The 23,560-nt window shown below is 39.4% G+C and overlaps 2 long non-coding RNA genes across 2 annotated transcripts; both read right to left on the reverse strand.

Moving 5' to 3' along the window:
* Nucleotides 1-646: 646 nt before the first annotated feature.
* On the reverse strand, nt 647-2,753 carry LOC135637173 (uncharacterized). Its single transcript, XR_010496170.1, has 2 exons — nt 2,624-2,753; nt 647-906 (listed from the first exon to the last, which is right to left on the reverse strand). It is a non-coding gene; the product is annotated as an uncharacterized LOC135637173 (long non-coding RNA).
* A 4,723-nt stretch (nt 2,754-7,476) lies between these two features.
* On the reverse strand, nt 7,477-9,720 carry LOC135637177 (uncharacterized). The gene is made up of 2 exons (XR_010496171.1): nt 9,336-9,720; nt 7,477-7,618 (listed from the first exon to the last, which is right to left on the reverse strand). It is a non-coding gene; the product is annotated as an uncharacterized LOC135637177 (long non-coding RNA).
* Between the last annotated feature and the right edge of the window lie 13,840 nt (nt 9,721-23,560).

The raw sequence follows: 23,560 nt of genomic DNA on the forward strand, positions 1-23,560 counted from the left end.
GGAAGGCTCTATGACTGAGCCCAACTATCCATGCATGAGAGTGGACTTCCCTAGATGGGAAGAAGGAGACCCGATTGGTTGGATCTCGCACGCGGAGCGATATTTTCATTACCACAAAACCGCAGATGCATCTATAGTGAAAATTGCAGCTATACATCTTGAAGGGGATGCTATACATTGGTTTGACTGGTTTGAACATACTTATGGAGTCCTTTCATGGTAACAATTCAAAGAAGGACTGCTGATCCGCTTCAGACCAACCGATTACGAGAATATTGATAGACAACTAGCAAAGATCCGACAAACTTCCACCATTCAGGAGTACCAAACCAGGTTTGAAAGGTTATATAATCAAACTCATGATTGGTCTCAAAAATAGCTATTGAGGACCTTCATTGAGGGCTTGATGTCACGACCCCACAAAACGTATCGATAATATTTAAAATCTTCATCACAACTAACCCAGGATCCAAACACACATTCGAGGTCACTAAGAAAATATTCATATCAAAATTTTCAACTCTATAATCTACCAATTCATAACCCTGTGCAATTCATAAACATAGCACACATCACTCGATAATTCATACAATCTGAACTCAACTCAACAAAATAAAAACCACAGTGTAAATCCACAAGTGGGTAATTTTATGCAATCACCACAAACATCGATTTACCATAAGTTCATATCATTACACGAATTTAATTTAACATTCCAAAACCCTATACATGAGGGATCCATTAAATTACACAAAATCCACAGGTTTAGATTTATAGTCACATTTCATTAGATGCAAGGTAGCTCATACACACCTACATATATGCTAACAAAAGTTCTGCCCAACGTCTTCTAAACTTTCCACTGCCTCAGCCCATTCTTAACATTTAAGCAAGCGATACGCTATCCTGAAAAATTTATCAACAAACGGGGTGAGCATAAAGAGCTCAGCAAGTGACTAACATATCCATATCAAAAGGGTACAATTTCCAAAGAGATACAGTTTCAAAACACAAAGCAGAATATACGATTTCGTAGACATAATATCATTAGGAGCAGAATCACAGTTTGTCCTTTCAATCATGCATATTTGGTTCCTGACAGATAGGGCATAGAGTAATTGGAGCATATCAGAAACAAAGGAAACATATCAGAGCTTATCAATGGCATATAAAATGTCTCGAAGCATATCAACAGCATATGGAACATTTCGAAGCAAAATCATCAGTGAATGAAGCCTTTCAGAGCATATAGGTACACATATCGTACAAGAGCTCAAACGTCGTCCTTGACGTTGCAATCATATCAATCTTATCTAGAGTATGAACAGAAATAACTCACCAAAACTCTGGATGTCATATCAAACATATAGAGGGTGTAGTGGGATCTCAGTCATAATGTGATTCATCCATTTCTGAATGACCACCTGACAAAAGTCTCCCACGTCTGGGAGCTCCATCCACCCACGTCTAGGTGAAGTCAAAGGGGGCCGGCAGAGCATCGCAGGCTCTAATCACATACCCACAAAGCGGGCAACAAGCGCATACCCTTTACCATTTATGGCAAAGGTCCAGAATATCCCACATAACGGGACCCCACAAAGCGGGCAAATAGCGCATACCCTTTACCATTTCTGGCAAAGGTCCAGACAATCCCACACACCAGAGTACAAAAGGGCAGTTTCAACAATAAGTATCATATATCGGAAGCACACGCGGAACAACGAAGCTTACATGTGCCTTTTTAAAAACAAATGACGCAAGGATACAAATCTTTCACAAATGTATTCATTTTAGAAAGAAAAATGGAAGCAAGAGTGTACAGGGAATCCAACTATAGTTAGCTCAATTCAAATAAGAAGGTTAGACGAATTCAAGTATCCAAATGAATGGAACAGAATACGCGAAATCGATCAAAGCTCGATTTCGGACAGAATTCCAGTGGCACATCAAACAAATATTTCAGAATAACAATTATGCTCCAATACGCATAAGAAGACTATGGTTGAACCATATATCAATCTATATTCGGATGGAACAGATTTCATATGAAACAGGGCTCCCAACACAGAGTTACCTCAGATTTGGTAACACAAGGTCAAAATCACAATCACTGTTTTGCAAAATTTATAGGGTCGGACTCAACAGATAATAGGGTAGGCAATTGAATTCCAAAATTTCCAAACTGTATGTCAAAAGAAAGATTTTCAAATCTAGTTTCAAATAAAATCAGTTTGGTACAAATCAGAATTTTCAACAGGGAGTTATAGGTAATTTAGTATCGATAGATCAGAAATCTTGAAGTCTGTTTTACAGCATCTATAGTCTCATTTGAAAAAAATGTTTGGGTAAGTATTCGGTGTCCAAATTCTACAAAATCAGTGTCAAAAGAAAGACATAAGAGTCTAATTACAAACAAAATAATTCCTGCCTGAATTCACATTTGGTGCTAAAACTTATAGCCGAAACAGTGTATAGGGGTCAGTATACCGAAAATATTTCAGAATCCATGGTTTTAAGTCCAAAGAGAGACATATCAGTTTCTAAATAGAAATCTTCCAATTTATTTTGAATCAACATAAAAACAGAGTCTAATACTTCTGTAGGATGGGGTTAGAACACTTGCCTTTGAGAATTTTGACCCCCAATGAAAAGATTAAAGCAAGAACCCCAAAAGCCCCAATTTTTGTTTCTCTTCTTCTTCTTCTTCTTCTTCTTCTTCTTCTTCTTTCTTTCTTTCTTTCTTTCCCTGATCACCCACGAGCTGCCTTCTCTGCTTCCTTAAGAACGAAGGCAGAGAAGCTTAAGCGGTGGGATTTGTCATTTGGTGCATTTTGCAGATTAGTCCTTGTTTTTATCATATTCACGATTAGGTCCTTAGGGTTTACATATAGGTCCTCAGATTCTTTTTTTTTTTTTGAACAGATCTCCCAAATCTTAAAAATAAGTTACCTCTAATCCATACTCTATATCTTTTGTCAATTAAAATAGATGCTTACATTATCACCAAAATTATACGAACATTCGTAAATGAGGGGTGTTACACTCTCCCCCCCTTAAAAGAAAAATTTAGTCCTCTAAATTTATCGTACCTCTATTCGATGAAAAGACGAGGATACACCTTTTTCATTTCCTCTTCTAGCTCCCAAGTTGTCTCCGCTCCAGAATGATGTCTCCAAATTACTTGAACCAGTGGAATGACCCGATTCATTAGGACTTTTTCTTTCTTGTCAATAATCTGCATTGGCTCTTCCACATTGGATAAATCTTTATCGATCTCCACCAGCTCATACTTAATGATGTGAGAAGGGTCATACATATACTTCCTAATCATCGAGACATGAAATATATCATGGACATGGCTCAATGCTGGTGGTAATGCAATCCTGTAAGCGACAGAACCAACCCTCTCAAGAACCTCAAAAGGTCCAATAAATCTTGGGCTTAATTTTCCTTTCTTCCCAAACCTTATAATGCCTTTGGAAGGGGAGACTTTTAAAAATACAAAATCTCCGATTTCAAACTCAATATCTCGCCTTCTATTGTCGGCATAACTCTTTTGACGACTCTGAGCAGTTTTTAGCCTTTTTCTTATAACTTGAATTTTGTCGGTAGTTTCTTGTACCTTGTCCGGTGCTAACAGCTTTCTGTCACCAACTTCCTCCCAACATATAGGTGTTATGCACTTTCGCCCATATAAAGCTTCATAAGGAGCCATCTGAATACTTGAATGATAACTATTATTATACGTGAACTCAACAAGTGAAATATCCTTATCCCATTCACCTTTCCAATCCATAACATAGGCTCTAAGCAAATCCTCAAGTGTTTGAATTGTTCTTTCTGACTGACCATCAGTCTGAGGATGATATGCAGTTCTAAACTTAACTTTAGTGCCCATCGACTCCTGCAATCTTCTCCAGAATCTAGAGAGAAATCTGGAGTCTCTATCAGAGATAATCTCCTTTGGAATACCATGAAGTCTTACTATTTCATTAACATATAAATCTACAAGTCTATCAAGCGAATAAGTCATATTAATCGGTAGGAAATGTGCAGATTTTGTTAACCTATCAATGATAACCCAAATAGCATCATGCTTCCTCGAGGTTCTGGGTAGCCCTGAAACAAAATCCATAGTAATACATTCCCATTTCCATTCAGGAATAACTAAGGGTTGCAACAAGCCTCCAGGTCTTTGGTGTTCTACTTTGATTTGCTGACAAGTCAAACATTTTGAAACATACATTGCAATTTCCTTCTTCATGCCTTCCCACCAATAATGACTTTGAAGATCTTTATACATCTTATTGCTTCCAGGGTGTAGGGTGTACTTTGAAGTATGACTTTCATTTAGGATTTGATTCTTGATATCTGGTTCATTTGGTACACATACTCTCTCCCCAAATCTCAATAGGCCATCCTTTGAAACTTGAAATTGTGGCTTCAATTCCTTTTGTACTTCACTCCTCAAGTAGATTAAATGTGGATCTCGTAATTGTCCTTCCTTAATTTGTTGAATAAGATCAGATTGCACTTGAATGGAGGCCATCAATATCATCGAGTCTTGCTCTTTGCTCAAAGCTTTCAAATCAAAACTTTCTTCTAATGACTTCCATTGTTTCACGACCAAACTAGCCATAAAACTTGTAGATTTCCTACTAAGTGCATCAGCTACAACATTAGCTTTGCCCGAGTGATAACGGATGGCACAATCATAATCCTTCAGAAGTTCTATCCATCTTCGCTGCCTCATGTTTAACTCTTTCTGAGTGAAAATATATTTTAAACTCTTGTGATCAGTAAAGATTTCAAACTGTCGACCATACAAATAATGTCTCCAAATCTTTAGAGCAAAAATAATTGCTGCCAATTCCAAATCATGAGTTGGATAATTCAATTCATAACCTTTAAGTTGCCTAGAAGCATAAGCAATTACTCTCCCTTCCTGCATCAAAACACATCCTAGGCCCTTTCTTGAAGCATCAGTATAAACTACAAATCCCTCACTACCACTTGGAATAGTGAGAATAGGGGCACTAGTCAATCTTCTTTTTAACTCTTGAAAGCTTTGCTCACAGTCATCACCCCATACAAATTTCATATTCTTCTTAGTGAGTTTGGTGAGAGGTTGAGCAATTCGAGAAAATCCCTCCACAAATCTCCTGTAATAACCTGCCATGCCCAAGAAACTTCTGACCTCTGTTACATTTGTTGGTACTTCCCATTCAACTACAGCTTCTATTTTCTTTGGATCAACAGATATACCCTCCCCTGAAATCACATGACCTAAGAAAGCAACTTCATTCAACCAAAATTCACATTTGTTGAACTTTGCATACAACTTCTTTTCTCTTAGTATGGACAATACATCTCTCAAGTGTTCCTCATGCTCCTGATTACTCTTTGAATACACCAATATGTCATCAATAAATACAATTACACAGATATCCAAGAGCGGTTGAAATATCCTATTCATTAGTTCCATAAAAGCTGCAGGGGCATTTGTCAGACCAAAAGGCATCACTAGGAATTCATAATGACCATATCGAGTTCTGAAAGCTGTTTTTGAAATATCCTCCTCCTTGATCTTCAACTGATAGTAACCTGACCTCAGGTCAATCTTAGAGAATACTTGTGCACCCTGCAATTGATCAAACAAATCATCAATTCTAGGTATGGGATACTTGTTTTTGATGGTCACCTGATTCAACTGTCTATAATCAATACAAAGCCTCAATGTTCCATCCTTCTTCTTCACTAATAGTACCGGAGCACCCCATGGAGATACACTGGGTCGTATGAAACCCTTATCTAATAATTCTTGTATTTGCTTCTTTAACTCTTCTAGCTCGAGTGGTGCCATTCTGTAGGGAGGCTTAGATATTGGGGTTGTACTGGGAACTAGATCAATAGCAAATTCACCCTCTCTATCTAGAGGTAAACCAGGCAAGTCATCAGGGAATACATCAAGAAATTCTTTGACCACTGAAATTTCATCTAGGTGGGTTTCCTGATTTGAATGCTCCTTTACGCACACCATATAACAAAAACACCCTTTCTGCATAAAACGATAAGCTTGAAGTGCTGATATTAAGCTAGGAGGCATATCATGCCTAATGCCCTCAAAGATAAATATAGGCTGATCTGGTATGCAGAAAGTAATTATTTTTTGTAACAATCAATACTAGCGTGATGAGAAGATAACCAATCCATGCCAAGTATAATATCAAAACCCTGGATCTCTAGGAGAATCAAATCAGCCAAGAGTTCATGGTCTCCAATAGAGATCAAACAAGATGGGTAGACCAAGTTTGTTGCCAATGAATCTCCAACAGCAGTTGTTACATATAACATATAATCCAGGGGTTTAGGTGGAATATCCAAGTGACAAGCAAAGTATTTTGAAACAAACGATAAGTTGGAGCCGGGATCAAACAAAACTTTTGCATTTCTTTTAGAAACATGAAGAATACCTTCCACCACTGATTTAGAAGCTTTAGAATCTTGTTCAGTGATAGCGTACACTCTAGCATGGACTGAGGGTCTAGGAGGCAGTGGCTCTTTCTTCTTGTTCGGTGGGCAATCTCTTATTTGATGACCCAGCTTTCCACAACCAAAACATGCTCCAGTCACCCGAAAACACCGACTTGTTTCATGATTTAATCCGCATTTTGCACATAACTGAGTCCTCCCCAATGGTTTCCTTTTCTCAAATCCAGATGTCTTAAACCTCTTGTTACTATCTTCATATTCATTTTCTCTCCTGCTTTTGCCAGTAAATTTGTCCCTTTTGTTCTTGCCAATGATTTCTTGAATTTCCTCCATGTTTCTTTCAATTTTTCAAAGCTCTTTCTACCGTATCAGCATATGTTTATAATTTTAAAGCTGACATTCGGCTTCTTATTGCTGGTCGTAATCCCCTTTCAAACCTTCTTGCTTTTCTAGATTCATCATCAGTCATACGTATGGCAAACCTAGAGAGCTCAGTAAATTTAGATTCATACCTTGCTTCCTAAAACATCAAAAGAATATTTTCTTTGATCAATCTCTAAATGAATAGTCAATAAACCTCAAAAAAATATTCTTAGTGATTCTCAAATCATGCTCTGATACCACCTCTGTCACGACCCCACAAAACGTATCGATAATATTTAAAATCTTCATCACAACTAACCCAGGATCCAAACACACATTTGAGGTCACTAAGAAAACATTCAGATCAAAATTTTCAACTCTATAATCTACCAATTCATAACCCTGTGCAATTCATAAACATAGCACACATCACTCGATAATTCATAAAATCTGAACTCAACTCAACAAAATAAAAACCACAGTGTAAATCCACAAGTGGGTAATTTTATGCAATCACCACAAACATCGATTTACCATAAGTTCATATCATTACACGAATTTAATTTAACATTCCAAAACCCTATACAAGAGGGATCCATTAACTTACACAAAATCCACAGGTTTAGATTCATAGTCACATTTCATTAGATGCAAGGTAGCTCATACACAACTACATATATGCTAACAAAAGTTCTGCCCAACGTCTTCTAAACTTTCCACTGCCTCAGCCCATTCTTAACATTTAAGCAAGCGATACGCTATCCTGAAAAATTTATCAACAAACGGGGTGAGCATAAAGAGCTTAGCAAGTGACTAACATGTCCATATCAAAAGGGTACAATTTCCAAAGAGATACAGTTTCAAAACACAAAGCAGAATATACGATTTCGTAGACTTAATATCATTAGGAGCAGAATCACAGTTTGTCCTTTCAATCATGCATATTTGGTTCCTGACAGATAGGGCATAGAGTAATTGGAGAATATCAGAAACAAAGGAAACATATCATAGCTTATCAATGGCATATAAAATGTCTCGAAGCATATCAACAGCATATGAAACATTTCGAAGCAAAATCATCAGTGAATGAAGCCTTTCAGAGCATATAGGTACACATATCGTACAAGAGCTCAAACGTCGTCCTTGACGTTGCAATCATATCAATCTTATCCAGAGTATGAACAGAAATAACTCACCAAAACTCTGGATGTCATATCAAACATATAGAGGGTGTAGTGGGATCTCAGTCAGAATGTGATTCATCCATTTCTGAATGACCACCTGACAAAAGTCTCCCACGTCTGGGAGCTCCATCCACCCATGTCTAGGTGAAGTCAAAGGGGGCCGGCAGAGCATCGCAGGCTCTAATCACATACCCACAAAGCGGGCAACAAGCGCATACCCTTTACCATTTCTGGCAAAGGTCCAGAATATCCCACATAACGGGACCCCACAAAGCGGGCAACTAGCACATACCCTTTACCATTTCTGGCAAAGGTCCAGACAATCCCACACACCAGAGTACAAAAGGGCAGTTTCAACAATAAGTAGCATATATCGGAAGCACACGCGGAACAACGAAGCTTACATGTGCCTTTTTAAAAACAAATGACGCAAGGATACAAATCTCTCACAAATGTATTCATTTTAGAAAGAAAAATGGAAGCAAGAGTGTACAGGGAATCCAATTATAGTTAGCTCAATTCAAATAAGAAGGTTAGACGAATTCAAGTATCCAAAGGAAGGGAACAGAATACGCGAAATCGATCAAAGCTCGATTTCGGACAGAATTCCAGTGGCACATCAAACAAATATTTCAGAATAACAATTATGCTCCAATACCCATAAGAAGACTATGGTCGAACCATATATCAATCTATATTCGGATGGAACAGATTTCATATGAAACAGGGCTCCCAACACAGAGTTACCTCAGATTTGGTAACGCAAGGTCAAAATCACAATCACTGTTTTGCAAAATTTATAGGGTCGGACTCAACAGATAATAGGGTAGGCAATTGAATTCCAAAATTTCCAAACTGTATGTCAAAAGAAAGATTTTCAAATCTAGTTTCAAATAAAATCAGTTTGGTACAAATCAGAATTTTCAACAGGGAGTTATAGGTAATTTAGTATCGATAGATCAGAAATCTTGAAGTCTTTTTTACAGCATCTATAGTCTCATTTGAAAAAAATGTTTGGGTAAGTATTCGGTGTCCAAATTCTGCAAAATCAGTGTCAAAAGAAAGACATAAGAGTCTAATTACAAACAAAATAGTTCCTGCCTGAATTCACATTTGGTGCTAAAACTTATAGCCGAAACAGTGTATAGGGGTCAGTATACCGAAAATATTTCAGAATCCATGGTTTTAAGTCCAAAGAGAGACATATCAGTTTCTAAATAGAAATCTTCCAATTTATTTTGAATCAACATAAAAACAGAGTCTAATACTTCTGTAGGATGGGGTTAGAACACTTGCCTTTGAGAATTTTGACCCCCAATGAAAAGATTAAAGCAAGAACCCCAAAAGCCCCAATTTTTGTTTCTCTTCTTCTTCTTCTTCTTCTTCTTCTTCTTTCTTTCTTTCTTTCCCTGATCACCCACGAGCTGCCTTCTCTGCTTCCTTAAGAACGAAGGCAGAGAAGCTTAAGCGGTGGGATTTGTCATTTGGTGCATTTTGCAGATTAGTCCTTGTTTTTATCATATTCACGATTAGGTCCTTAGGGTTTACATATAGGTCCTCAGATTCTTTTTTTTTTTTTTAACAGATCTCCCAAATCTTAAAAATAAGTTACCTCTAATCCATACTCTATATCTTTTGTCAATTAAAATAGATGCTTACATTATCACCAAAATTATACGAACATTCGTAAATGAGGGGTGTTACACTTGAAGCCAGAGATCCGAAGAGAAGTTAAAGCGCGACAACCGTATACGCTTATGGCAGCCATCTCTTTCGCACGACATCAAGATGAGCAATTGAACCATGAAGCTCGGAGGACTAGGGTTGCACCTCAACCAGTAATATTGAAGCCCTCACCCCCCTACTATTGACCAAGTCCCTACACCAAAGAGGTTAACAAGAGAAGAGCTTCGGGAGCGATATGCGAAGGGGTTATGTTGGCATTGTGACGAGCCATGGAACCGTGAGCATCGCTGTAGTAAAGGGAGACTTCTTATGATTGAACCAATAGAAGAAGAGGTCATTGAACATCCAGAAGAGAGCCTTGAACATGAAGAAGAAGATGCAGAAGAAGAGCTACAACCGATTGAAGTTACGGTACATGCACTAGCCGGCTACTCAAACTCGGAAATGATGAAAGTTGGAGGCCTTCTCAAACAACAACCGATCACTGTTATAATCGACACGGGCAGTTCTAATAACTTTATAAATAGTAAGGTTACTATCCAGATGGCCTTACCTATTGAGAATTGTAGCAGGTTTGACGTTAAGGTCGTCGACGAACGGATTTTGAATTGTGATCGTAGGCGCCCGCAAGAGAAACTATTGCTGCAGGACCAACAGATAATTGCAGATTTCTTCCTTCTCCCTCCTGATGATCATAAGGCCATGTTCATAATTAAATGGTTGATGACATTAGGTGATATTTCTTGGAATTTTATGCAACTAATTATGAAATTTTACAGTAAGGAGAAACAGGTGATACTGAACGGGAAACGTGGGGGTGACATAACGACGATTTGCACACAACAAATGGAGAAGGTTTTGCATAAAGCATGCAGCATATTTTTTATACAACTGGAGCAGCAAACTAAGGGAGAGCCAATACAATTTGAAGATCCAAACCTACTTCCTTTGCTTGCTGAATTTTTCGATATATTTGACGAACCGTACAACCTACCTCTTACCCGTCGGCATGATCATTATATAATGATTCTTTCAGGCAAACCTCCAGCAAATACTCGGCCATATCAATATCTATATCTCTAGAAGGATTAAATAGGAAGGATTGTAAAAGAAATGCTCAAAACATGAGTTATTCGGCCAAGTTGCAACCTCTATTCTTCACCGATGCTACTTGTACGCAAGAAGGACGGAACATGGCGAATATGTGTTGATTACCGAGCTCTCTATCACGCCCCTCAAAATATCCATGATTTTTAAAATTTTCGTCACAGACCAATCCAGGATCCAAACTAACGTTTGAGGACACTGAAAACATTCTATTCATATTCACATCCATAAAACCTGTGTAGTTTATAATCATATATCACATCACTCGATAATTCACATTTATGGCAACCCAAGCCAACTTGATAAACATGAACAACATTTATAAATCCACAAGCTAAATAATTTATACAATCAGAACTCCAACTATTCACCACAAGTTCATATCATTATAAATTAGGCTTAACATTCAGAAATTCCAAATAAGAGAGATCTCCTAACACTTTGACACAGTATATCCATTTCGGTTCATCGACAACATTTCATTACATACAAAACATACTTATACAACAATAGCATAACAACCAACAAGACTTGCCCATAATTCTGAATAGCTATCCACTGCCTCAGCCCAAATCAAACATCTCGAAGAGTGACAAGCTGACCTGAAAGGTTTATATAACAACGGAGTGAGCCAAAAACGACTCAGCAAGTGACAAAGTATATTCAGAACAAAAGGAACAGTTTGAAGCGAGTAAGGTATCGTAATGCAAAGCAAAATACCAGAATTCTCAAGGATACCATCTCAATAGATACCAAATCATACGTATCATGTCATTCATAACATATTTGATCCATAACGAAAGGAGCATAGAGTAATTGGAACATATCAATGGCAGATAGGACATTTCAGAACATATCAGCTCATAGCAAATGGAGCATAGAGTAATTTGGAGCATATCAATGGCAGATAGGACAATTCAGAACATATCGGTTCATAGCAAATGGATCACAGAGTAATCGGAGCATATCAATGGCAGATAGGACATATAAGAACATATCAGTTCATAGCAAATGAATCACAGAGTAATCGGAGCATATCAATGGCAGATAGGACATATAAGAACATATCAGTTCATAGCAAATGGAGCACAGCGTAATTGGAGCATATCAGAAACAAAGGAAACATATCAAAGCTTATCAATGGCATATAAAATGTTCCGAAGCATATCAACGGCATAAGGAACATTTCGAAGCAAAATCATCAGGGAATGAAGCCTTTCAAAGCATATCGGTACACATATCGTACAAGAGCTCAAACGTCGTCCTTGACGCTGCAATCATATCAATCTTATCCAGAGTATGAACAGAAACAAACTCACCAAAACTCTGGATGTCATATCAAACATATAGAGGGTGTAGTGGGATCTCAGTCAGAATGTGATTCATCCATTTCTGAATGACCACCTGACAAAAGTCTCCCACGTCTCGGGGCTCCATCCACCCACGTCTAGGTGAAGTCAAAGGGGGCCGGCAGAGCATCGCAGGCTCTAATCACATACCCACGTAGCGGGCAACAAGCGCAAACAGAATATCCCTCATAGCGGGACCCCACATAGCGGGCAAATAACGCATACCCTTTACCATTTCTGGCAAAGGTCCAGACAATCCCACACACCAGAGTACAAAAGGGCAGTTTTAACAATAAGCAGCATATATCGGAAGCACACGCGGAACAACAAAGCGTACATGTGCCTTTACGAGTCAATCCGAAGTAAGCAATAATCTTTCACAAGTATATTCAGATTTGAAAGGAATTGAAAGCAAGGGCACATATGGAATCCAAGCAATCACATATAACTCAATTCAATAAGAAGATTTGATGAATTCAATGTCCAAAGGAATGAAACTGGAATAGGCACATATCGAAAGCAAATGCGGAACAATAGGATATATATGTGCCTATATGAGTCAATACGATATAGCATAAACGTTACACAACAGTTTTCAAGAATGCAAATAATTTTAAGGACAAGAGCATACAAGAATTCAAAGCAGTAATATAAAGCTCAATTGAATAAGAAGGCTAAGGGATATCAATTTCCAAAGGAATGAAACCAGAATATGAGAAATCGACCAAAGCTCGATTTCTGGCAGAATACAAGAGGCACATTGAACAAATGATTCAAACTATCAATCGTGCTCCAATTTACTCAGAAATAATCATTGGATAATACTTTCAGATAAGACAGGCTTCATATGAATTGAACTGTCCAACAGAGAGAGTTACAAATAATTTGGTAAGCAAGTGTCGTAGAAAAAAAATCTCTGTTGGCAGAATTCATAATGTCAGCTTCAACAGATAACTGGACAGGTGTTTGGATTCCAAATCTTTCAATCCATATATCAAAGAAAGGTCTACGAGTCTAGTTTCCAATGAAATAAGTTTTGAACAAATCAGAGTTACCAACAAAGACTTATAGGCAGCTCGGTATCAAAAGGTCCGAATATCAGAAGTTGCACAGATTCGAATCGTTACGTCTAAACAGGAGATATATCACATGCAAGGCTAGAACAATTCAAAGTTCCTCATATTCAAAGCAAATGTAGAGATAAAAATGACAGTGAGGAACGATTAGGATACTTGCAATAAGAAATATCAGAGCAATTATATGAGAAACGATAAGGGAACTTGCAATAAGAAATATCAGAGCAATTATAGGAGAAACGATCAGGGAACTTGCAATAAGAAATATCAGAGCAATTATAGGAGAAACGATCAGGGAACTTGCAATAACAAATATCAGAGCAATTATAGGAGAAACGGTCAGGGAACTTGCAATAAGAAATATCAGAGCAATTATAGGAGAAATGATCAGGGAACTTGCAATAAGAAATATCAGAGCAATTATACGAGAAACGGTCAGGGAACTTGCCTTTCAAGGATTTCGATCCGAAGATCCAAAGAAGATGCTAGCCTAAATCCTTCTACTTTTCCTCCGTGTCCTCTCTCTGTTTCGTTTTGTGCTCCCGTTTTCTTCCTTTCTTCGCAACTACACCACGTGTCGAACATCGAGGCACAGTCACCTGCTTTCTCTTACTCTCATTCCTTCTTTTTCTTTCCCATACGCAGCTGCCACAACCGCCGCCGCTGCCGCTGCCACAATCGCAGCCCCTTCCACCGCACTACCTTCCTTCCTCCCTTCTCTCGCAGACATAACTGCTGCATACGCAGTCGCTGCCGCTGCGACCGCAATCCCGTCCGCAGCCCCTTTTTCCCCCTTTCCTTTCCTTTCTTTCCCAGCTGCAACTGCCGCAGTCGCAGTCGCAGCCATGGCCGCAGCCACCACAACCGCAGCCTCTTCTTCCTCTGCTACTCTATTTCCTCTCCTACTTCTCTTCCAACTGCAGCTGCCACTGCCGCAGCTGCCACCCCTTCTCCTCTTCCTCTCTTCTTCCTCTCCTTCCCTTTCTCTTCTTCTTCCTTTCCTTCTCTTCTTTCCCAGCCACAGCTGCAGCTGCCATCACCGCAGCCGCAGCCCCTTCTCCTCTTCCTCTCTTCTTCCTCTCCTTCCCTTTCTCTTCTTCTTCCTTTCCTTTTTCTCTTTCCCTACCATAGCTGCAGCTACCATCGCCGCAGCCGCAGCCCCTTCTCCTCTTCCTCTCTTCTTCCTCTCCTTCCCTTTCTCTTCTTCTTCCTTTCCTTTTTCTCTTTCCCTGCCACAGCTGCAGCTGCCATCGCCGCAGCCGCAGCCCCTTCTCCTCTTCCTCTCTTCTTCCTCTCCTTCCCTTTCTCTTCTTCTTCCTTTCCTTTTTCTCTTCCTCTTTCCCTGACATAGCTGCAGCTGCCACAACCGCAGCCGCAGCTACTTCTTTCCCTTCTCCTCTTCCTTCTCCTTCCTTTCTTCTTCTTCTCTCCCCGCTGCAACTGCTGCAGTCGCGGCCGCAGCCACGGCCGCAACCTCTCCCTCCTCCCCTGCTCATCTTCCTCTTCTTCTTCTCTTCCAGCTGCAGCTGCCATCGCCGCAGCTGCAGCCCCTTCTTCCCCGGCGTCACACACACCCTCTCCTCTGTTTCCTCTGCAGGAAACAGAGGTATCACACCTCTTTCTCTTCCTCTTCTTCTTCTTCTCCTCTTCCCCTCTTCCCTTTTCCTCCCAAAGGCCACACATCTCCTCGCTGCAGCCTTGCCGTAGCTATCTTCTTCTTCTTCTTCTTCTTCTTCTTCATCTTCTTCTTCCCTTTTAATCCTCAACTCCCCACACATCCTCTCCTCTGTTTCCACCTGCGGGAAACAGAGGTGCTGCAGCCCTGGCTGCTGCAGCTGCCTCTCTTTTCCCTCTTCTTCTCCTTCTCTTCTTCTCCTCTTCCCTTTTCCTCCCCAAAGCCACACACCTCCTCGCTGCAGCCTTGCCGCAGCTATCCTCCTCTCTTCTTCTTCTTCCTCTTCTTCTTCTTCTCTTCTCCCTCTTCTTCCTCTCTTCTTCTCCCCACGCCCCACAGCTCGTCGCTGCAGCCCTCGCTGCAGCCACCTCCTCTTCTTCTTCTTCTTCTCTTCTCCCTCTTCTTCCTCTCTTCTTCCTCCTCTCTTCTTTTCCCTAGTCTTCACTCCTCATGCCCCACCGCTCCTCTCTGTTTCTCGAAGAAACAGAGAGTGCGTGGGAGGCGGTGGGATAAAACCGAAATTTTCGGTTTTTCTTTATTTACTTCTTTTTACAACTTAACAGTTTAGTCTTTGAAATTTCTATATTTACATATAGGTCCTACGATTTATAAATAAATCTTTATTAATAATTTTTAAAAGCGATGGATATTACACTCTCTCCCCCTTAAAAGAAAATGTAGTCCTCTAAATTGATCATAGCTCAATCGATGAAAAGATGAGGATTATGATATCTTTATTTCCTCCTCCAACTCTTAAATAGTTTCATCAATACAATATAATTACATAATTATCCAAGAGTGACCGAAATATTCTCCTCCTTGATCCTCAATAGATGGTAACCCGACCTTCAAACAATCTTTTAAAATACCTGTGCACCCTGCAGTTAATCAAACAAGTGGTCACTTTAGAAAATACTCGTTTTTTGATGGTCACCTAATTCAACTATCTATAATCAATACAAAGCCTCAATGTTCCATCCATCTTTTAACTAACACCGGAGCACCCCATGATGAAATATTAAGCCAAATAAAATCCTCATTTAATAATCCTTGTAGTTGCTTTTCTAATTCCACTTACTCAAATGATATCTTTATGTAGAGAGTCTTAGATTTTAGGATTGTCCCAAGGACCAAATCAAAAGCAAAATCACATTTGGAGGTAATCCAAACAAGTCATCCTGGGATACATTAGGCAAGGAGATAAATAATGTCCAATACTCTCAAAATAAAAGATCGGCTGATCAAATATGCAAAAAGTGATCATTTGTTATATACCAATCCATACTGGTATGATAGGAAGATAGCCAATCCATACCAAGTATAATATCAAAACTCCAAATCTCTAGGATAACTAAATCAGCAAAAGTTCAAGTTCTCCAATAAGAATCAGACAAGAGGACCAGATTCAACTTCGTTATCAAAGAATCTCCAATGATCGTATTTACTTATAGCATATAATGTAGTGGTCTAGGTTGAATACCCAAGTGATAAGCAAAATATTACGAATCAAATCGTAGATTGGACCCATGGTCGAACAAATATTTGCATTCTTTCATAAACATGCATAATACCTTTGACCACTAATTCAGAAGTTTCAGAATCATATTCAGTGATAGCATACACTCTTACATGGGCTGATGATTTAGAAGGCAGTGACTCTTTCTTCTTGTTCAAAGGGCAAACTTTTATTTTATGATCCAACTTTCTACAAGCAAAATAAACTCCAATCACCCGAAAACACAAACTTGTTTCATAATTTAACTTGTAATTCACACATGATTAAGTCTTTGGTGGTGACTTTCCTTTTCAAATCCAAATGTCTTGACCCTCTTGTCATTACTTTCTGATTCATTTCCAATCATATTCTTATTGGTAAACTTGTCCTTATCATTCTTGTCACTGATCTCCAAAAATTCTTTTCATTGTTGCCAATAATAATCAGCCTCTACTTCCAATATAAGGTGGCAAAAGAAATCTTTTGATCATCAAAACAATTTTGTACATCAAATATCTTCTCTGTTTGCATCATTCATTTTTCTACCACCAATGAAATTAGGTCCACCATGCTTCCGCTGCGCCACTCTGATTCAATATCCCCAATTAATTCTTTCATTCCCCTTAATTAATCAGAAACAATGAAATAGGAGGACCAAATGTCCTCATCATCCTAGATTCCTAAAATACATCAAAGAAAATTTCCACCAATCACTATAGTTCATTAGACCTCAATATATTTTGCACGTCAACATATCAAATATTTCAGTAATCCTCAAACAATGCTCTGATACCACCTCTGTCACGCCCCTCAAAATATCCATGATTTTTAAAATTTTCGTCACAGACCAATCCAGGATCCAAACTAACGTTTGAGGACACTGAAAACATTATATTCATATTCACATCCATAAAACCTGTGCAGTTTATAATCATATATCACATCACTCGATAATTCACATTTATGGCAACCCAAGCCAACTTGACAAACATGAACAACATTTATAAATCCACAAGCTAAATAATTTATACAATCAGAACTCCAACTATTCACCACAAGTTCATATCATTATAAATTAGGCTTAACATTCAGAAATTCCAAATAAGAGAGATCTCCTAACACTTTGACACAATATATCCATTTCGGTTCATCGACAACATTTCATTACATACAAAACATACTTATACAACAATAGCATAACAACCAACAAGACTTGCCCATAATTCTGAATAGCTATCCACTGCCTCAGCCCAAATCAAACATCTCGAAGAGTGACAAGCTGACCTGAAAGGTTTATATAACAACGGAGTGAGCCAAAAACGGCTCAGCAAGTGACAAAGTATATTCAGAACAAAAGGAACAGTTTGAAGCGAGTAAGGTATCGTAATGCAAAGCAAAATACCAGAATTCTCAAGGATACCATCTCAATAGATACCAAATCATACGTATCATGTCATTCATAACATATTTGATCCATAATGAAAGGAGCATAGAGTAATTGGAACATATCAATGGCAGATAGGACATTTCAGAACATATCAGCTCATAGCAAATGGAGCATAGAGTAATTTGGAGCATATCAATGGCAGATAGGACAATTCAGAACATATCAGTTCATAGCAAATGGATCACAGAGTAATCGGAGCATATCAATGGCAGATAGGACATATAAGAACATATCAGTTCATAGCAAATGGATCACAGAGTAATCGGAGCATATCAATGGCAGATAGGACATATAAGAACATATCAGTCCATAGCAAATGGAGCACAGCGTAATTGGAGCATATCAGAAACAAAGGAAACATATCAAAGCTTATCAATGGCATATAAAATGTTCCGAAGCATATCAACGGCATAAGGAACATTTCGAAGCAAAATCATCAGGGAATGAAGCCTTTCAGAGCATATCGGTACACATATCGTACAAGAGCTCAAACGTCGTCCTTGACGCTGCAATCATATCAATCTTATCCAGAGTATGAACAGAAACAAACTCACCAAAACTCTGGATGTCATATCAAACATATAGAGGGTGTAGTGGGATCTCAGTCAGAATGTGATTCATCCATTTCTGAATGACCACCTGACAAAAGTCTCCCACGTTTGGGAGCTCCATCCACCTACGTCTAGGTGAAGTCAAAGGGGGCCGGCAGAGCTGTAATATCCCACACTTTTAAAAATGTATTAATAAGGATTTATATGTAAATTGGGGGACCTATATGTAAATATAGAAATTACAAGGACTAAACTGCTAAGTTGCAAAAAGAAAAAAAAAAGAAAAGGAAAAACCGAAAATTCGGTATTATCCCACCGCCTCCCACGCACTCTGTTTCTTTCCAGAAACAGAGAGAGTGGTGGGGCGTGAGGAGAAGAAGGAGAGTGGTTGAAGAAAAGAAGAAGAAGAGGGAAAAGAAGAGAGGAGGAAGAAGAGAGGAAGAAGAGAGGAAGAAGAGGGAGAAGAGAAGAAGATGAAGAAGAAGTAGAAGAGGACGTGGCTGCAGCGAGAAGCTGTGGGGCGTGGGGAGAAGAAGAGAGGAAGAAGAGGGGGAAGAAGAAGAAGAAGAAGAAGATAGCTGCGGCAAGGCTGCAGCGAGGAGATGTGTGGCCTTGGGGAGGAAAAGGGAAGAGGGGAAGAGGAGAAGAAGTAGAATAGGAAGAGAAAGAGGTGTGATACCTATGTTTCCTGCAGAGGAAACAGAGGAGAGGGTGTGTGTGACGCCGGGGAAGAAGGGGCTGCAGCTGCGGCAATGGCAGCTGCAGCTGGAAGAGAAGAAGAAGAGGAAGATGAGCAGGGGAGGAGGGAGAGGTTGCGGCCGTGGCTGCGGCCGTGACTGCAGCATTTGCAGCGGGGAGAGAAGAAGAAGAAAGGAAGGAGAAGGAAGAGGAGAAGGGAAAGAAGTAGCTGCGGCTGCGGTTGTGGCAGCTGCAGCTATGGCAGGGAAAGAGGAAGAGAAAAAGGAAAGGAAGAAGAAGAGAAAGGGAAGGAGAGGAAGAAGAGAGGGAGAGGAGAAGGGGCTGCGGCTGCGGCGATGGCAGCTGCAGCTGTGGCAGGGAAAGAGAAAAAGGAAAGGAAGAAGAAGAGAAAGGGATGGAGAGGAAGAAGAGAGGAAGAGGAGAAGGGGCTGCGGCTGCGGCGATGGCAGCTGCAGCTGTGGCAGGGAAAGAGAAAAAGGAAAGGAAGAAGAAGAGAAAGGGAAGGAGAGGAAGAAGAGAGGAAGAGGAGAAGGGGCTGTGGCTGCGGTGATGGCAGCTGCAGCTGTGGCTGGGAAAGAAGAGAAGGAAAGGAAGAAGAAGAGAAAGGGAAGGAGCGGAAGAAGAGAGGAAGAGAAGGGGTGGCAGCTGCGGCAGTGGCAGCTGCAGTTGGAAGAGAAGTAAGAGAGGAAATAGAGTAGCAGAGGAAGAAGAGGCTGCGGTTGTGGTGGCTGCGGTCATGGCTGCGACTGCGACTGCGGCAGTTGCAGCTGGGAAAGAAAGGAAAGGAAAGGGGGAAAAAGGGGCTGCGGACGGGATTGCGGTCGCAGCGGCAGCGACTGCGTATGCAGCAGTTATGTCTGCTAGAGAAGGGAGGAAGGAAGGTAGTGCGGTGGAAGGGGCTGCGATTGTGGCAGCGGCAGCGGCGGCGGTTGTGGCAGCTGCGTTTGGGAAAGAAAAAGAAGGAATGAGAGTAAGAGAAAGCAGGTGACTGTGCCTCGATGTTCGACACGTGGTGTAGTTGCGAAGAAAGAAAGAAAACGGGAGCACAAAACGAAACAGAGAGAGGACACGGAGGAAAAGTAGAAGGATTTGGGCTAGCACCTTCTTTGGATCTTCGGATCGAAATCCTTGAAAGGCAAGTTCCCTGATCGTTTCTCCTATAATTGCTCTGATATGTCTTATTGCAAGTTCCCTGATCGTTTCTCCTATAATTGCTCTGATATGTCTTATTGCAAGTTCCCTGATCGTTTCTCCTATAATTGCTCTGATATGTCTTATTGCAAGTTCCCTGATCGTTTCTCCTATAATTGCTCTGATATTTCTTATTGCAAGTTCCCTGATCGTTCCTCCTATAATTGCTCTAATCTTTCCTATTGCAAGTATCTTGATCGTTCCTCACTGCCATTTTATCTCTACATTTGCTTTGAATATGAGGAACTTTGAATTGTTCTAGCCTTGCATTTGATATATCTCCTGTTTAGACGTAACGATTCGAATCTGTGCAACTTCTAATATATGGATTGAAAGATTTGGAATCCAAACACCTGTCCAGTTGTCTGTTGAATCTGACATTATGAATTCTGCCAACAGAGATTTTGTTCTACGACACTTGCTTACCAAATTATTTGTAACTCTCTCTGTTGGACAGTTCAATTCGTATGAAGCCTGTCTTATCTGAAAGTATTATCCAATGATTATTTCTGAGTAAATTGGAGCAAGATTGATAGTTTGAATCATTTGTTCAATGTGCCTTCTGTATTCTACCAGAAATCGAGCTTTGGTCTATTTCTCATATTCTGGTTTCATTCCTTTGGAGATTGATATCCTTTAGCTTTCTTATTCAATTGAGCTTTATATTACTGCTTTGAATTCTTGTATGCTCTTGTCCTTAAAATTATTGCATTCTTGAAAACTGTTGTGTAACGTTTATGCTATATCGTATTGACTCTTATAGGCACATGTATATCCTATTGTTCCGCATTTGCTTTCGATATGTGCCTATTCCAGTTTCATTCCTTTGGACATTGAATTCATCAAATCTTCTTATTGAATTGAGGTATAAGTGATTGCTTGGATTCCATATGTGCCCTTGCTTTCAATTCATTTCAAGTCTGAATATACTTGTGAAAGATTATTGCTTACTTCGGATTGACTCGTAAAGGCACATGTACGTTTGTTGTTCCGCGTGTGCTTCCGATATATGCTACTTATTGTTGAAACTGTCCTTTTGTACTCTGGTGTGTGGGATTGTCTGGACCTTTTCCAGAAATGGTAAAGGGTATGCGCTATTTGCCCGCTATGTGGGGTCCCGCTATGAGGGATATTCTGTATGCGCTTGTTGCCCGCTACGTGGGTATGTGATTAGAGCCTGCGATGCTCTGCCGGCCCCCTTTGACTTCACCTAGACGTGGGTGGATGGAGCTCCCAAACGTGGGAGACTTTTGTCAGGTGGTCATTCAGAAATGGATGAATCACATTCTGACTGAGATCCCACTACACCTTCTGTATGTTTGATATGATATCCAGAGCTTTGGTTATGTGTTTCTGTACATGCTTTGGATAAGATTGATATGTTTGCAACGTCAAAGACGACGTTTGAGCTTCTGTACGGTATTTGTTATTGATATGCTCTGAAATGTTTCATCCACTGTTGATATGTTTCGAAATGTTCCATATGTCGTTGATATGCTCCGGAACATTTCATACGCCATTGATATGCTCCAATTACTTTGTGCTCCATTTGTTATGAACTGATATGTTCTGAAATGTCCTATCTACCATTGATATGCTCCAAATTACTCTGTGCTCCATTTGCTATGAACTGATATGTTCTGAAATGTCCTATCTACCATTGATATGCTCCAAATTACTCTGTGCTCCATTTGCTATGAGCTGATATGTTCTGAAATGTCCTATCTGCCATTGATATGTTCCAATTACTCTATGCTCCATTCGTTATAGATCAAATATGTTATGAATGACATGATACGTATGATTTGGTATCTATTGAGATGGTATCCTTGAGAATTCTGGTATTCTGCCTTGCATTATGATACCTTACTCGTTTTAAACTGTTCCTTTTGTTCTGAATATGCTTTGTCACTTGCTGAGCCGTTTTTGGCTCACTCCGTTGTTATATAAACCTTTCAGGTCAGCTTGTCACTCTTCGAGATGTTTGATTTGGGCTGAGGCAGTGGATAGCTATTCAGAATTATGGGCAAGTCCTGTTGGTTGTTATGCTATTGTTGTATAAGCATATTTTGTATGTAATGAATTGTTCTGATGATCGAAATGGATATACTGTGTAAAAGTGTTAGAAGATCTCTCTTATTTGGAATTTCGGAATGTTAAGTCTAATTTATGACGATATGAACTTGGGGTGAATAGTTGGAGTTCTGATTGTATAATTTATTTAGCTTGTGGATTTATAAATGTTGTTCATGTTTGTCAAGTTGGCTTGGGTTGCCATAAATGTGAATTATCGAGTGATGTGATATATGATTATAAACTGCACAGGTTTTATGGATGTGAATATGAATAGAATGTTTTCAGTGTCCTCAAACGTTAGTTTGGATCCTGGATTGGTCTGTGACGAAAATTATAAAAATCATGGATATTTTGAGGGGCGTGACAGAGGTGGTATCAGAGCATTGTTTGAGGATTACTGAAATATTTGATATGTTGACGTGCAAAATATATTGAGGTATAATGAACTATAGTGATTGGTGGAAATTTTCTTTGATGTATTTTAGGAATCTGGGATGATGAGGACATTTGGTCCTCCTATTTCATTGTTTCTGATTAATTAAGGGGAATGAAAGGATTGATTGGGGATATTGAATCAGAGTGGCGCAGCGGAAGCATGGTGGACCTAATTTCATTGGTGGTAGAAAAATGAATGATGCAAACAGAGAAGATATTTGATGTACAAAATTGTTTTGATGATCAAAAGATTTCTTTTGCCACCTTATATTGGAAGTAGAGGCTGATTATTATTGGCAACAATGAAAAGAATTTTTGGAGATCAGTGACAAGAATGATAATGACAAGTTTACCAATAAGAATATGATTGGAAATGAATCAGAAAGTAATGACAAGAGGGTCAAGACATTTGGATTTGAAAAGGAAAGTCACCACCAAAGACTCAATCAGGTGTGAATTGCAAGTTAAATTATGAAACAAGTTTATGTTTGTGCGTGACTAGAGCCTATTTTGCTTATGGAAAGTTTGATCATAAAATAAAAGTTTGCCCTTTGAACAAGAAGAAAGAGTCACTACCTCCTAAATCATCAGCTCATGTCAGAGTGTATGCTATCACTGAATATGATTCTAAGACTTCTGAATTAGTGGTCGAAGGTATTATGTATGTTTATGAAAGAATGCAAATATTTGTTTGAACATGGGTTCTATCTACGATTTGATTCGTAACATATTGC

The sequence above is a fragment of the Musa acuminata genome, chromosome BXJ1-3 (genome assembly GCF_036884655.1).
Source record: "Musa acuminata AAA Group cultivar baxijiao chromosome BXJ1-3, Cavendish_Baxijiao_AAA, whole genome shotgun sequence".
NCBI lineage: Eukaryota > Viridiplantae > Streptophyta > Magnoliopsida > Zingiberales > Musaceae > Musa > Musa acuminata.